This window comes from Callorhinus ursinus, unplaced genomic scaffold (assembly GCF_003265705.2).
Source record: "Callorhinus ursinus isolate GAN/ISIS: 27379988/994484 unplaced genomic scaffold, GSC_fseal_2.0 scaffold13, whole genome shotgun sequence".
NCBI classification, from domain to species: domain Eukaryota; kingdom Metazoa; phylum Chordata; class Mammalia; order Carnivora; family Otariidae; genus Callorhinus; species Callorhinus ursinus.
In genome coordinates this window covers 18,191,461-18,205,836 of record NW_027397075.1, presented here as the reverse complement: position 1 = coordinate 18,205,836, position 14,376 = coordinate 18,191,461, and the positions used below count along the sequence as shown (strand labels likewise).

At 55.6% G+C, this 14,376-nt stretch overlaps 1 pseudogene; it reads right to left on the bottom strand.

The window, feature by feature from the left end:
• Positions 1-10,340: 10,340 nt before the first annotated feature.
• LOC141374034 (small EDRK-rich factor 1 pseudogene) lies at positions 10,341-11,476 on the bottom strand (annotated as a pseudogene).
• Between the last annotated feature and the right edge of the window lie 2,900 nt (positions 11,477-14,376).

The following is a 14,376-nucleotide window of genomic DNA, read 5'->3' as shown; positions in this document are numbered from 1 at the left end:
GGCGGCGGCGGCGGACAAAGGGGCGGGGCGGGGCCTCGGGCCGGTGGGCGGGGCCCGCACCACCCCGCGCCGCCACAACAATAGCTGGCGTTTCCGCTCGCCGCCGCTCCCGGTGCTCGCTCCTCCGCACGGGCTGGGGCGCGGGGAGCCCTTCCCTAGCGTTTTACAGACCGGGAGGCCCTATCGATGTCATCGATTTTACAGAAATTCGGTTTCAGCTCAAACGTGCTTTTAAAAAAGGCAACGCGACCGCGAGGCCCGGACGCCCTCGCGCGGGGTCCTCGGCCGTTGTCGCCCCCGTCCGGCTGCAGGCCGGGGGACTCCGAGCTGCCGGCTTCCGCGCGCGGCGGCCACCGGAGGGCGCCCGGACGCCGTCGCCCCAGTCCTGCGAGGACCCGCGTGTGGAACCCAGGCCTGGGAGGCGGTGACCCGAGGCCCCCGACGGGCGGGGTGGGCCACCCCTGCCCCTGGTCCTGCGCGGGGCGGCCAGCGGGAAAAGGCCAGCGCAGGCCGCTGTCCCAGGTCCGAAGCTCCAGGCTACCCGTGGGGGAACCCAGCTGGGTGGCTGCGTGACGTCAGGGCGGGTGCTGGCCCTCTCTGTGCCAGGGTCTCCGGCCCGTCTCTGTAACCGGGCCGATTGGAGGCTCCCCGGACCCCGCCCTGGAAGCCCCGTGTATGGACCACCCCAGAGCAGGCATAGACCACGTGGTACAAACTGCCTTGTTGCTTCTTTTCAAATCAAGTCCTTTGAGGGTGGGAGCCAGGTCCTCTGAGGCCCAGGCACACCCACCCCCAAGGCTGTCTGCGTCTTCAGTACAAGCCTGGGAAGTCATAAACACACCTTCCTTTAATCGCTTCTCAAGTGAAGTACACTGGGTAGAGGGAAATCTGGCCCACCCAGGAGACAAGCTTGCCCGGTAACACTGGATTTAGGGCTGATGGGGAGGAAAATGTTTTATTTGCCATGCAGAGTTTCTTCTGGCGGGTCTAAGAATCACGTTGACATGAGACAGATTAACAGCAACAAATCAAATTTATTTTCAGGCCTACTGGAACCCCACATACAGAGAGGTTCAAAGACAGAAAAGGTGAACTGAGGCACGTGTGTCATCTTGACATAAGGAACGGATAGGAGCCTGGGGCCTCCAAGTGGAGGACCGCCATCCACGGGGCAATGTCTGGTAATGAGATGTCTGCCCTGCCCCACAGACGGGTCACTCGGCTAAAATCCATCTCTGGTAATAAATCTGATTCTGGGAAGGACCCGCAATTTACATCCTTCTGGGTAGTTAGGGGAGCGGCAGACGTTTCTCCTGAGTCTGCTGCATCCTGACTGCCCTCACCCCAGATAGTCCACATGCCAAAGTGGCACATTTTGGGGAGACTTCTTCTGAACCCCTTCGGGGCCAAGGGCAGGTATGGGATTGTGGAGAGCTGGCTCGGGCTCACCAGTATGCCTTGAACAGCTGCAAAGGACCCCGCTTACTCTCCCAGTAGATCCTTCCCAGCAGGGAGTCAGGATTCTGCCCCATTCAGCTTGGGGATACTAAAGCTGGGCCCTTTCCTGCCTAAGTTTCCCTCTTACACACCTGCATCTAGGACAGGTTCTTCGGCTGCTCCACATGCCTCAGCTGGAAGAAACCTGGAGATCGTGGAGGCAGCAGCCTCACTGGCCAGGCAGCCTACATGTGCTGGCCAGGGCCCCCAACCCTGCCTGGAGTGGGTGTTCCCAGATGGGGACTCTGACCTGGGCACCCCCCCATTCCCTACTCCCCTCTCCCACCCCCCCCCCCCCCCCCCCCCCCCCGCATTCTTGAACTTGCTGAACATTTCTCCGGACTCACGCAGGTGGAGATGGCATCTCGATCTCAAGGACCCCATGTGAAGCTTGGACTCTGTGGCAAGGACAGAGAACCCCTGGGCATGGTAGGGGCTGGCCACACAAGCCTTGCCCTTCCCTGGGCCATGCGGTGCTGGACGGGCCCCCACCCAGGGCTAGTAGCACCTGCTCATTCAGCGCTTTTCAATCTCCTGAACTTGGTGAATTTTTCATTAAGTCCCAAGAGCCGGCCTCACACAGAGCTCACCGCCTTGGCTGAGGGGGGGCAGGAGCTGGGGTTTGGCAGAGCCCTCTCCGCTCTCCCCCTCCCCCGGCTTGCCCTGGCCAGAGGGTGAGGGCAGAGCCTGGGAAGCCTGTGGGAGGGTCATGCCACCTAGGGCCTCAGGTGGGAACCACCCAGTTGCTTTCCCCACAGCCCCCACCATCCTGGACCCCTGCAGCCTGGCTTAGAGGCCATTCGGGAGAGAGGGGCTCCATCCTCTGCTTGGCAGGTGCAGAAGGCACCTCATGCCACAGATCTCCTTCATTGCACCCTATCTGTTCTTCATTTATTTGTTCTGCCCACAGTTCCTGACAGGATTTGAATCAGGCTCTCCAGTGGAGCTGGGGGGGGGGGTAGGTAAAGACATATCTGTGTAGGATTCGCGGAGATGCTTCTTCCTTCCTCATATTGGGACAAAGAACCCTGACTTCATTACTTCCCAGCTGTGTGACATGGGGCAAGTTGCTCAGCCTCTCTGAGACTCAGTTCCGTCATCTGTAAGGTGAGACCAGGGGTGCCTTGCCCAGAGACCTCCAGTGGGAGTCTCGGCCAGAAGGCTGGGACCAGGTCCCAGTGGAACTTTCTCCAGCCTCAGCCGAAAGATAGCCTGAGGCTCTGGGGACTGTGCGCCTAGCCCAAACCCTTCTCCCCGAAGCCTTAGGTCTTCTATCTTCCCACACACCACCCAGGGCCCCCTGTTGTCTGGGGTCATCCAACAGTCCCTGCCTGTGTGACTGGTGATCCACCGACTGAACATCGAGAGCCACTGAGGACCCGGGTCTGGGATGGGGACAGACATCCCACGAGGGGAGAAAGAGCTCCTGTAGCCCCCCCCCAAGTCAGGAGGCCCCCTTCCCTGCCTGGCCCTGCGGCCCAGTGCCCTCTCCCCCGGGACCTCCCCCCTCCCCCCAGGCCTTGCTCTGGAAGGTACTGCAGGGCCCCTCACGCATCTCCCGGCAGTCAGCCGTCAGCCAGGACACTTGCTGTGCTTCATCCCTTCCCTTCCTCTCTCCCTGTAAAAATACCGCCAACCCCAGGAAAAGGACCTTTCACACCGCCCCCTGCCCACCAAAGCGGCCCGCTCAGCAGCCAGGTGCCTGACCTCAGGAACCTCCCCTTCCTCCCTCCTCCGTCCCCACTCCCTGCCTTCCGGCAGCAGCCCTAAGGTCAGAGGTGTGACAGACGGGACAGAGCCCCGCCCCCCCCCCCCCCGCTACCTTGAGGGCAGACGCCGCCGGAGGCGAGGAACCCGTCTCCCGCGGGCCTGGCACCGTCAGTATGGTTCAGCTCCCCCACGTTCATCACTGTTACCCTTCATCGCCGAGTGGTTAGTGTCGGGGGCTTCGCTCACTAGCCTTCCAACACTGCCTCTCAGGGAGCGCCCTTCCCCTGCCGGAACCGCTCATCAGACCAGGGAGAGTCCTCCCAATGTCTGACCTACTTCCACCAGGGCTAAAGGACCCCACGTCATCCCGAGTACAGCCGGCGTTCACCCCCCTGCCTGCTGGCAAGAGAGGACCCCTCCCACGGGGACAGGGTTCATCCTCAGCAGCTACGTGGGGGTGGGAGTCAGAGACCCAGTGTCGAGGGATTTCCCAATACTCCAGGTCCCCGACCAGCCTGAGCGCACGGTGAGCAGGAAGGTGAGGCTCCACAGCCCCCCAAGCCCAAAAAGGGAGGAGACAAGAGGCCACTAGCACCTGTCGCCAGTGGGTCAGCCAGAGCCATTCCAGGAAAGGGAGAGTCACTACTTTATCCTGGTTTGGGCCCAGCCAGAACGTCTGGCTGAGCCTGAGGGTGGGGGTCCAGGCAGCTGAGGGTCATGCTGTTCTAGTAACAGACATCCCCAGCCCCGGGTGCGCAGCGACATGGGTCACAGCTCCCTAGTCCTTTAGACCTGGTTGTGGCTTTCCCCTCACTTCAGGGGCCTCTCACCTTCCCCTGGCTGCTACCCCAGCTCTGTCTCCCCTGGTTCACCTGTGCCCTAGTTCAGGACACCTCCTCCCTCTCTCCATGTCAACTCAGCAGGGCCCAGCCCCCTGGGGTTCGACGGGTCTACCCCAGCCTCTCCCAGGCCCTCAGACCCCGTCTGGCCCAGCCTTCCTCTGGCCTGGGCTCTAATTGCCATTTGCACCCATCAAGCCAGGGCATGTGTTGCCTCATGGGGTCTTGTCCTTGGGACACATCCAGATGGGGGCATCCTGAAGACTTTGCTACCCACCCCAGTACCTCACGTCCTGAGAACTAGCTCCACGAACCTCCAGGGGGCTGAGTGAAAAATGAGTCGTGGGGTCCTGCAGACTAAAGGTGAAACTCTGGGTCCAACCCTGTGATGTGTGGTTTGTTTATTTAATTAATTTATGTATTTGAGAGAGAGAGAGAGAGAGAGAGAGAGCACATGAGCAGGGTGAGGGGCAGAGAGAGGGGGAGACAAGCAGACTCCCGGCTCAGCAGGGAGCCCAATGCGGGTCTCCATTCCAGGACCCTGGGATGGGTGACCTGAGCTGAAACCAAGAGTAGGGACGTTTAACCACCTGCGCCACCCAGGTGCCCCAGCCCTGTGATGGCTTTAAAATGGGCCCTCAGTTCTTTGGCGTGCCTCCCTTCAAAATGTAGAGCACAGTCCCCTGGACTCTGCCTAGTGACTCGCTTATGGTGAACAGGAGGGTGTGGTGGGCGTGACACGGGACTTTTTTTTTTTTTTAAGATTTTATTCATTTATTTGAGAGAGAGAGAGAACACATGAGAGGGGGGAGGGTCAGAGGGAGAAGCAGACTCCTTGCTGAGCAGGGAGCCTGATGTGGGACTCGATCCTGGAACTCCAGGATCATGACCTGAGCCGAAGGCAGTTGTCCACCAACTGAGCCACCCAGGCGCCCGACACAGGACTTCTGAGACTGGATCATAAGGGTGTTGCGGCTTCCACGGGATTTGCTCTGGGGAAGCCAACCCGCATGCTGTGCGGCCTCTCAAGCCACCTTTGGAGAGGCCCCTGTGGGGGGTCTGAGGCTCCCACCAGCAGCCAGCACTAACTCGCCAGTGGTGTACTGACACAGGCTTGCAAGTGACGCCCCTGGCCCCAGTCAAGCGTTCAGCTGAGTGCAGCCCAGGCTGACATCCTGACTACAAACAACCTCACAGGAGACCCAGAGCCAGAACCAAGCTGCTCCTAAACTCCTGACCCACAGAAAAGGTGAGGCACCGCCAAGGTGTATTGTTTCTAAGCTAGCAAGTCTTAGGGTGATTTACCATCCAGCAGTAGATAACCAGTAAGACCCCTTAAAAGCTGAGCATCCCTGGGCAATTCTCTGAGTTTCCTGAGCCTCAGTTTCCCCTCCGTAAAATAGATAATGGGTGTAGCTCACAGAGTTATGGAAAAGATTAGAAATAAGACCCACACGAGGCAGCAGGCTCCTGCTGCATGGTTGCTGAGTGTTAATCAGAATCTCCTGATCAGCACTAATGAGGTCATCAGCCTGATAGACCCCGTCACCTCCTAAAGGAAAGTGACCTTGCCACAACCAACCCGCTGTTTTGCCCAGGATAACTTCCTTGCTCCTGCTTCCTTCTGCCTATAAAAGTCTGATTTTGTACAGCTCCTTGGAGCTCCTTTCTCTTTCTTTTTCTTTCTTTTTTTTTTTAAGATTTTATTTGGGGCACCTGGGTGGCTCAGTCGTTAAGCATCCGCCCTCGGCTCAGGTCATGATCCCGGGGTCCTGGAATCGAGCCCCGCATCGGGCTTCCTGCTCCGCGGGAAGCCTGCTTCTCCCTCTCCTGCTCCCCCTGTTTGTGTTCCCTCTCTTGCTGTGTCTCTCTCTGTCAAATAAATAAATAAAATCTTAAAAAAAAAGATTTTATTTATTTGACAGAGACAGAGAGAACAGAAGCAGGGGGAGGGGTAGAGGGAGAAGCAGACTCCTCATTGAGCAGGGACCCTGACATGGGGCTCGATCCCAGGACCCCGGGATCATGACCTGAGCCGAGGGCAGATGCTTAACCGACTGAGCCACCCACGCACCCCCTTGGAGCTCCTTTCTATCTGCTAGATGGGATGCCGTCCGATCCAAATCAATTTTGCTCAAATACACTTTTAACTTTTTATCATGGCCTAGGTTATCTTTTAACAATACAAATCCCAATGGGGTGCCTAGCTTCACCAGGGCACCTGGGGTACTACCTTAGACCCGATCGTTCAGCTGGCTCCCTTCCCCACCCTGAGCCCACAGCTTCTTGTCCCTGAGAACTGTGTCTTTCTGGTTTCCTTTCCCAAGGTCTGTGCCCGTCATTAGCGACAAGGAGAAGTGAGAAGGCTGTTGAACGGGCTCAAGCACATAAATCATTTTTTCTGTGAGAGCAGGAGGAGCCCAGCTCCGCCCTCAGGACCTTAGCCGTGGAGTTCAGTCTGCCAGGCTGTGCACGAGGCCCGCACACACAAGCGTCATTCTTGGCCATGGCAATAAGAAACCACACAACTGGTCACTAATGACCTTGCACTGCGGACACTGGAGAAGAACGGAAGGAGGAATGGGGGGCACTTCTCGTCAGGAGGGTCGTCCTCATCACATCCTGAGTGGCCTGGAAGGTTGCATGCATGTGAGAGCCCAGAGGGGGCCCCAGCTCTCCACACACGCCTGGCTGAGTGGCACGCCTCGCACACATGCAGAGGAGATACAAAAGGCCTGGTGGAAAGTAAAAGCTGGGTCAGACTTGTAAAACTGCCTGAGCTTTGAATGCATTCCCCTGATCGACCCCACAGTCCCATCGACAGAGGGTGGAAGCCTCTGGGGACAGCCTCTGACCAATTGCTGGCTCACGGGGACAGCCTCTAGAAAGGTCTTTTATTTATTTATTTATTTTTATTTTAGAGACAGAGAGTGCGAGTGTGAGTGGGGAGGGGCAAAGGGGGAGGGAGAAGGAGAAATAATCTGAAGCCGAGTCTGCACTGAGCAGGGAGCCCTATGCGGGGCTTGATCTCATGACCGGGAGGGAGATCATGACCTGAGCCAAAACCAAGAGTCGGATGCTTAACCGACTGAGCCACCCAGGTGCCCCTAGAAAGGCCTTAAAAGTTAAAACAAGGGGCGCCTGGGTGGCTCAGTCGTTAAGCATCTGCCTTCAGCTCAGGTCATGATCCCAGGGTCCTGGGATCGAGCCCCGCATCAAGCTCCCTGCTCCACGGGAAGCCTGCTTCTCCCTCTCCCACTCCCCCTGCTTGTGTTCCCTCTCTCGCTGTGTCTCTCTCTGTCAAATAAATAAATAGAATCTTAAAAAGTCAACAAGAAGGTAAAACCGAGCAGATAGCAGCAGCTTCACACCGTGGGGAGACACTCCACAGGATTTGTCCACGCAAGCCAACAAACACACGAAATCCAACAACAGCCATGGCACGGGGAGGGATCAGAATCCAGAGCAGGAATGACATATTAGCTAGAATGTGCATGTGTGGGGTGCCCGGGTGGCTCGGTCGGTTAAGTGCCCAGCTCTCGGTTTCCGCTCAGGTCATGATCTCAGGGTCGTGGGATTGGGCCCACAGTGAGGCCCCATGCTTAGCGCGGAGTCTGATAGTTCCTCTCTCTCCCCCTCTGAGCGCACACACTGTCTCTCTCTGTCAAAAAAATAGGTAAATATGTGAGATCTTTTTTAAAAAGTCCATTTGTGAAAAAAAGTAATAAAATAAAATAAGATGTCCATTTGTCAATAAAAAATATTAGGAGATGTAAAACAAAAAACAAAACCAGGGGCTCCTGGCTGGCTCAGTCGGTAGAACATGCAACTCTTGATCTCAGGGTTATGAGTTCGAGCCCCATATTGGGTGTAGAGATTACTTTTTTTAAAGATTTATTTATTTATTTGTCAGAGAGAGAGAGAGCACACGAGCAGGGGGAGCAGCAGAGGGAGGGGGAGAAGCAGACTCCCTGCTGAGCAAGGAGCCCAATGCGGGACCTGGTCCCAGGACCCCGGATCATGACCTGAGCCAAAGGCAGACGCTTAACCGACTGAGCCACCCAGGCTTCCCTAGAGATTACTTTAAAAAAAAAAATCTTTAAAAAAAATTATGAGACATGCGAAGAAACAGGCAAGTATTGATGTGGGAAACAGGCAGAAGAGATCTGACAGATCCTACTGAGGCCATGCAGTGTTACAGGAGATCAGCCCTTTCCTAAATTTTGCAATTCAAGTTGTTTCCAGGGGGTTAAAAGGAAGAGTCCTTGGGAACCGAAGAAGAAGCCTACTGAGGCCATGCTCCCAGTAAAGAAGGTCCATTACCAAATCCCCCCCAACTCCCGGGGGGCGTCCCATGCAGGATATGTCAGAGGTTCCAGGTGTCAAAGTGACCAGAGCCGTCCCTCAAACAAGAAATCGCTATTGATCACCATCCTGCCTTCCTGTGAAGGAAGTTCTGCAAAAGACCCCAGAGGGATGCCAGTGTCCCTCCCCTTCCCCATCTCACCCTAGGCTGCTGATAGGTGCCTGGTGAATGGACTGAAATACCGGGCCAGGCCATCCTATGCCCTGCCATTTTTAACCAATGGAAAACACTAGAAAATTTTTACAAGGGGAAATGACCGAATTTTATAGTTTAAGTAGTTAGTAGAGGAGGTTGATGGAAAACAGTAAAGATAGAAATCCTTCATGGTTTAAGCAACATTCCAACACATGGGGTCCTTACAGCCAATTTCCTTGGGAAACGGTTCCCAGCGGGATTTTAATTCCATCGGGTACTGGTTTTGACCAGCTCCAGTGGAGGTCCTGTGGCCAGAAGCGGCTAGACCAGGGATGTGGAGGGGATCACATTAGATCAATCAGGAGGAAACCTCACACGGGAGTCTTAAGATTGGTAGCCGTCCTGGTGACTTAGGTGGCTGTCCTGTGCCCAGACAGACAACTTTGTATAAGGACAGGAACAAAGAGAGGGCATGAAGTTTCTGGGTCTTATTACCATCCCTGCCAGGGTACTAACTTCCAGTCAAAAGGCAGGCTTTCTCCTCCCCATAGACCAGCCACGGGCTAGAGGATTGGAGCCTGAGCAATGGCCATGAAAGTGTTCCAATAAGACCATACTCCTTGACTGGCCCCTGGAATGAAAGTAAAGAAAGAAGAGAGAAAGTACCCACCAAGTTTGCGCTGTGACTCAGAGTCCAGATGAGACTCTGGACTCAAAGCCCCACGTTTGGGCACCATATGATGTAGGAAAGATGTCAGGGTTTGAAGCAGATGGCCAAGAAAGAATTCTTGAGATGTCTTTGGTGCAAAAAGGTGGTTTAATTAAAGCTCAGGGACAGGACCCGTGGGCAGAAAGAGCGGCACTGGGGTCGTGAGTGGTGGCCCATTTTATTACTTTCAAGTTGGGAGGGGGCTAGGGATACCATAAGTCTCTAAGGAATTTGGAAGCAACGTTTCCAGGACCTTGAGGGGGCTAGCTATTGTTGGGAAATGTCATTTATTACCGTCTAATAAAACCTGAATCATGAGACCCTTCACATGTGTATCGGTGGGCCACATGCTTGGGGGGTGATTGCCAACATGTATCTTGGGGGGTTTAGAGATAAAGGAAATTTCCAAAAGAATTTTTATACATTAAAGTAGACTTACAGGATCCTGGGGTGGGGGTGTGGGGGGTCGGGCTAAGGTTGCCCTTTGCCCTTAGCGAAGTATTAACATCGAGGCAGTTGAGTCCCTACAGGAAGGCCACTCTGCCTGTTTCAAGGACTTGTCAAAATGGGCTGTAGGTAGTAAGGAAATTTAATTGTTTTTCTTCTGCCTCTGTTTCCCACATCATTATGACCCATATTCTGAAAAGAAAGGAGTGAACAGAAACTCACTGAGAGGCCCTGATGTTGGACTTTGTCTCTTTCCTTCCCTCCCTTTCCCTGTGCCAATTTCCAGAAAAGAGGCCCTGATCATGCCAAGGGTCCACCCGGATCCTATGGACCTTGGGGAAGTGAGAGGGGGAGGCGGGGGGGCGGTGCTCAGGGCAGGCAGAGGGGGATGGGGATGGGGGCAGAAAAAATGGACAATGACATACCAGGAAGAAACTATCTCCTGGCGCCTGGGTGGCTCAGTTGGTTAAGCAACTGCCTTCGGCTCAGGTCATGATCCTGGAGTCCCGGGATCGAGTCCCACATCAGGCTCCCTGCTCAGCAGGGAGTCTGCTTCTCCCTCTGACCCTCTTCCCTCTCGTGCTCTCTATCTCTCATTCTCTCTCTCTCAAATAAATAAATAAAATTTAAAAAAAAGAAAGAAACTACCTCCTTGGCCCCATTTGGATGAGGCTTAGTCCCCAGAAAAATAAAAAGGTCGTTGATTCTTGTCCAGGTTGTGAGGTTGTGTTTAAAAAAAAAGCATTTTTAAGAATTTATTTGAGCAAAAATTGTTTGGACTGGCACAGCACCAAGCAGGAAGTGGTTAGAGTGCTCTGCCAGGAGCTGGGGGCAGGACTTAGAGAAAGTGCAGAGCAAAGACGGGAAATCATTTACTTGGCTATGGCTTAAGCCTGGTTGGCTTTGTGATTGTCGCTCTCACTTTGATTTCATGACCTTGAGGCATTTAGAGACTTTGATTTGGTTTGCTTACTTACGTCGGCCACCACGGCATTAGAACCACAAATTAATTGAACAGTGGATACCCCCAAAGTTGTCTGCCCCCTTTGCTTCTGATGGGGAGCAAAATACATGACCCCAAAATATGTGAACTTGGTATGTTGATTTTTTTTTTTCACATGAGTGGTTAGTGTTTTATTCTTTGAAGAATGGTTCTGAAACATTACACTAAGTCAAGCTGAAAGGTAAAGTTTAAAATAGTTTTATAAGGATATAACATATGACTGCTCCACAAAATTTTGACCTTAGAGATTATGATACACCTAGTTAGCAATAACACCCAGGGTTTTCCGAATAGTCATCATTTTTCTCTCGTCTGCATAGACTTCTTCTCATTAGCTGCCTTCTGCTTTTGTTGCATTATCTCAGAGTCCCTCTGCTTTCTCTGAGAGGTGGTCAAGCTATCCTCTTTTCCTTTTCCCTTGCTAATTTCCTGGGATTTCTTCATGTTTTTCTGGTGGGCAAGTTCTCGCTGATTTCCTCAGGCCGTGCTGACACCGGACCGAGCCTGGAAGAGAGCCCCTCGGGAAAACAACGGCCTCCTAGCATGCTCAACGGTCGTCCCCACTGGTGGCCCTTAAAGGCTGAGCCTGTGCGGGCGATATGTCGATTATTTTGAGCGGAAGGCAATTAAAACCCAGCACACTCAAGAAAAAGTTTTACCTCTCCCTTCACTACCTGAAAACTTTTAGATAGGGGGCCTGGCCCCGAAAGAGGGCAATGACCCAATTACCAAACACCTGCTCTCTTGCACCGTGAATCACTGTCCTCCATCTAGAGTGCAGCTCCCATCCCCTTCCTCTGCTCTGGAATGCGTAAGACTCAAGGGGCCCCTGTCCATATGTAATTAAATTTGTTTTTCTCTTGTTAATCTATCTTATGTCAGTTTTATTACTAGACCAGCCAAAGAGCCTAGGAGGAACGAGGGAAAAAATTTCCTCCCCTGCACTTCCTTTCTGAAAAGGTAAGCAGTGTTGCCCTCGGGGCCCAAAGGTACTCGGATTGTTCTGTCCCCAGAGGAGGGCATTCTGCTAGCCATTTCTTAAGAAGGTGCTTTGCAGGAGCGCCTGGGTGGCTCAGGCGGTGAAGAGTCTGCCTTCAGCTCAGGTCATGGTCTCAGAGTCCCAGGATCGAGCCCCATGTCAGGCTCCTGGCTCAGTAGAGATTCTGCTTCTCCCTCTGCCTCTGCCCCTGCCCCCCTGGCCCCCGCTCATGCTCTCTCTTTCAAATAAATAAATAAAATCCTAAAAAGAAAAAAAGAAGGTGTTTTGCAAACATCCATTCCCTCCTGGAGAGCTGGAGGGAGGCAGTGGGAATAGGGCCTATCACCCCCAGCTCCTTTTAGTTATCATGTCTCAGAAGTGACGCCATCAAATTGCACTCAAAGAAATGGCTGTTGGATCTTCTTTCTTCTCTTCCCTCCAACTCCTCCCACCCATGATCAAGTTTGGGCAGTGCGTCTGAGGGACCTGAGTGGGAGCCCTGACAACACTCAGGGTGGGCCCTGTGTTTCACACAGGGCTCCAAACTTGCAAGGGGAAGACAAAAGAACTAGGAACAAGAAAAATAAAAGGTACTGAAATAAGCTTAGCTACTTTGGGGGTTTCCTTTGTATTTATTTTTAGCAAGGATTGTGTGCCTAACTCTGCATTAGAATAGCTGATGCTACCAGTCAGGCCCCTGCACGCGGCAGCCTGGCGGGCTTTCTGCAGCCAAAAGTGAAGGCAGATGGCAGGCCTGCCCCCCCACCAAGCTGGGGGGGGCATTTGTTTCACAGACCCCCGTCCCGGAACCCTGGGCAGCATGAATGCGAACGGAAGCAGGGCTCTTGGGGTATGGCTCAGGCCAGGGAAAGAAAGCTCCCGGGAGGCAGCCATGCTTGAGGACTTAAGCTTCCAAAAAGCCTCCCCTTCTGAGGGTAGCCAGCAGAGGGCTGAGAATCCCCCAGTGATCAGCAAGCCTGGCGACCGGGGTGGGGACAGATGTGGCAGCCAGCTCTCCATGCGCGAGCGCTCGGTCGGGGACTTTCCTTGGAGAGCCGGTTGGGGAAGTTTCTTGTCAGCAAGTCCCATCTTATAAAATGCCACATCCTTCTCTCTGGCCCTCCAGCCACCCGGGGGGGGGGGGGAACGGGGGGGGGCCCGGGGGGGGGTCAGAGGGGGACGGGGGAGGGCATACTGGCGACTACAGTGTGAAGGTTCATGAGACAAACTTCCCTTTGTCCAAGTGCTTCCGAGTTTAGCCCTGGAGTAGGGACCTACCTCCACACCGAGTGGTAGAGTCCCCGAGCAGGTGGGGCTGATACTCCTGGGCGGGAGGGATGCCCTGTGTCCAGGACTGCCTTCACAATGCCGGGGAAGAGACGGTGTGTTGACTTTTTTCACCCTGGGGACAGTCCGTTAGCATCGGAAGCGTCCTTGTCGGGAACCCACACTCCAGAGGTGGCTATGTCAACTACTTCAAATCTCACCTACCTATGCACCGGAGGGGTGTTGCAAATCAAGTTGGCAAAATGATCGGTGCTCCAGATGCGGGATTGGCTGAAAGCCTGAGCAGGCATCTCTGCGGTGACCGAGGGCACCACCCAAACCGCCAGCTCCGCGGGGCCGCGTGCGGGCTGCCGGTCCCCCGTTCCCGTGGTCGCCCTTTAGGGGGCGATTCTCTTGGCTGACACTGTGGGAAGCATACTGTTGCACCGACTTCCAAGGGACCCTGTCTTGCAAGGCATATGTCGAAAATCTGGGACCTCGCTTGGGCAGCGGCGCTGTGACCTCGAGCAGCTTACTTGGCTTCTCTGAGCTCCATTTTCCACCTCTGTAGATTGGAGCTGGCGATAAGCTCGCAAGGTGGTTGGGAGGGGCACGCGAGCTTTGAAAGGTCAAGTTTCTGCTGCAGCGCCCTCCCGTCGTGTGGCTGCATCAAGGTCGGGACGGGCGTCCGGACCTCGTCCTGGCTCTGGGCCTCACCGTCGCCGAGAACGCGGTCCGTCCTTCCTGGATGGGGCTCCCCGCGCCGCCGAACCTGCGCCCCCGCCCGCTGACCGCCCACAGCTGGGGGCCCAGGGGCCCTCTCCGCCACCCCCGCTCTCGTCGCAGCCCCGGGGCCCCTCTCTCCCGCCCCACGCGGGTCCCGCGGTCCCAGGCCCCCCGCGCGGCAGGCAGCAAGTATTCATAGGTACAAACTTCCGGGGAAGATTTTCTTCCCCCAGAGGCCCCGCCTCCCTCCGCCAGGATAAATAAATACTGGGCCGCTCCGGGGTCAGGCGGCCGGGGGGTGGGGAGCGTGTCGCGGCTCCCGGGCGCCCCGGAAGGGGTGCTTCTTTGTAAGCACCGCCCGGGCCCCGCTCCCGCCTCCCCGGCCCCTCTCCCTCCTCCTCCGGCTCCGCGCCCCCCTCCCCCGGCCCCGCTCCCGCCTCCCGGGCCTCGCCGCGCCCTCCATCTCCGTCCGGTCCCGCGCCTTCCCCCATCCCGCGTCCGCCTTTTTGGCCTCGCGCTCCCGGGGCTTTGGGGGCCGCGCGCCCGGCTCGGAACGGCGGCAGCTCGGCCTGCACTGCCCCCGAGGCCCGCGGGCGGGATGATGGAAGACCGAGCGGATGCAGGCGCCGCTGCGCGACCTCGGCCGCCCGCCCCAGCCTCGCCGCCCCCGGCCCGGCCGCCTGGGCCCGGGTCGCGGGC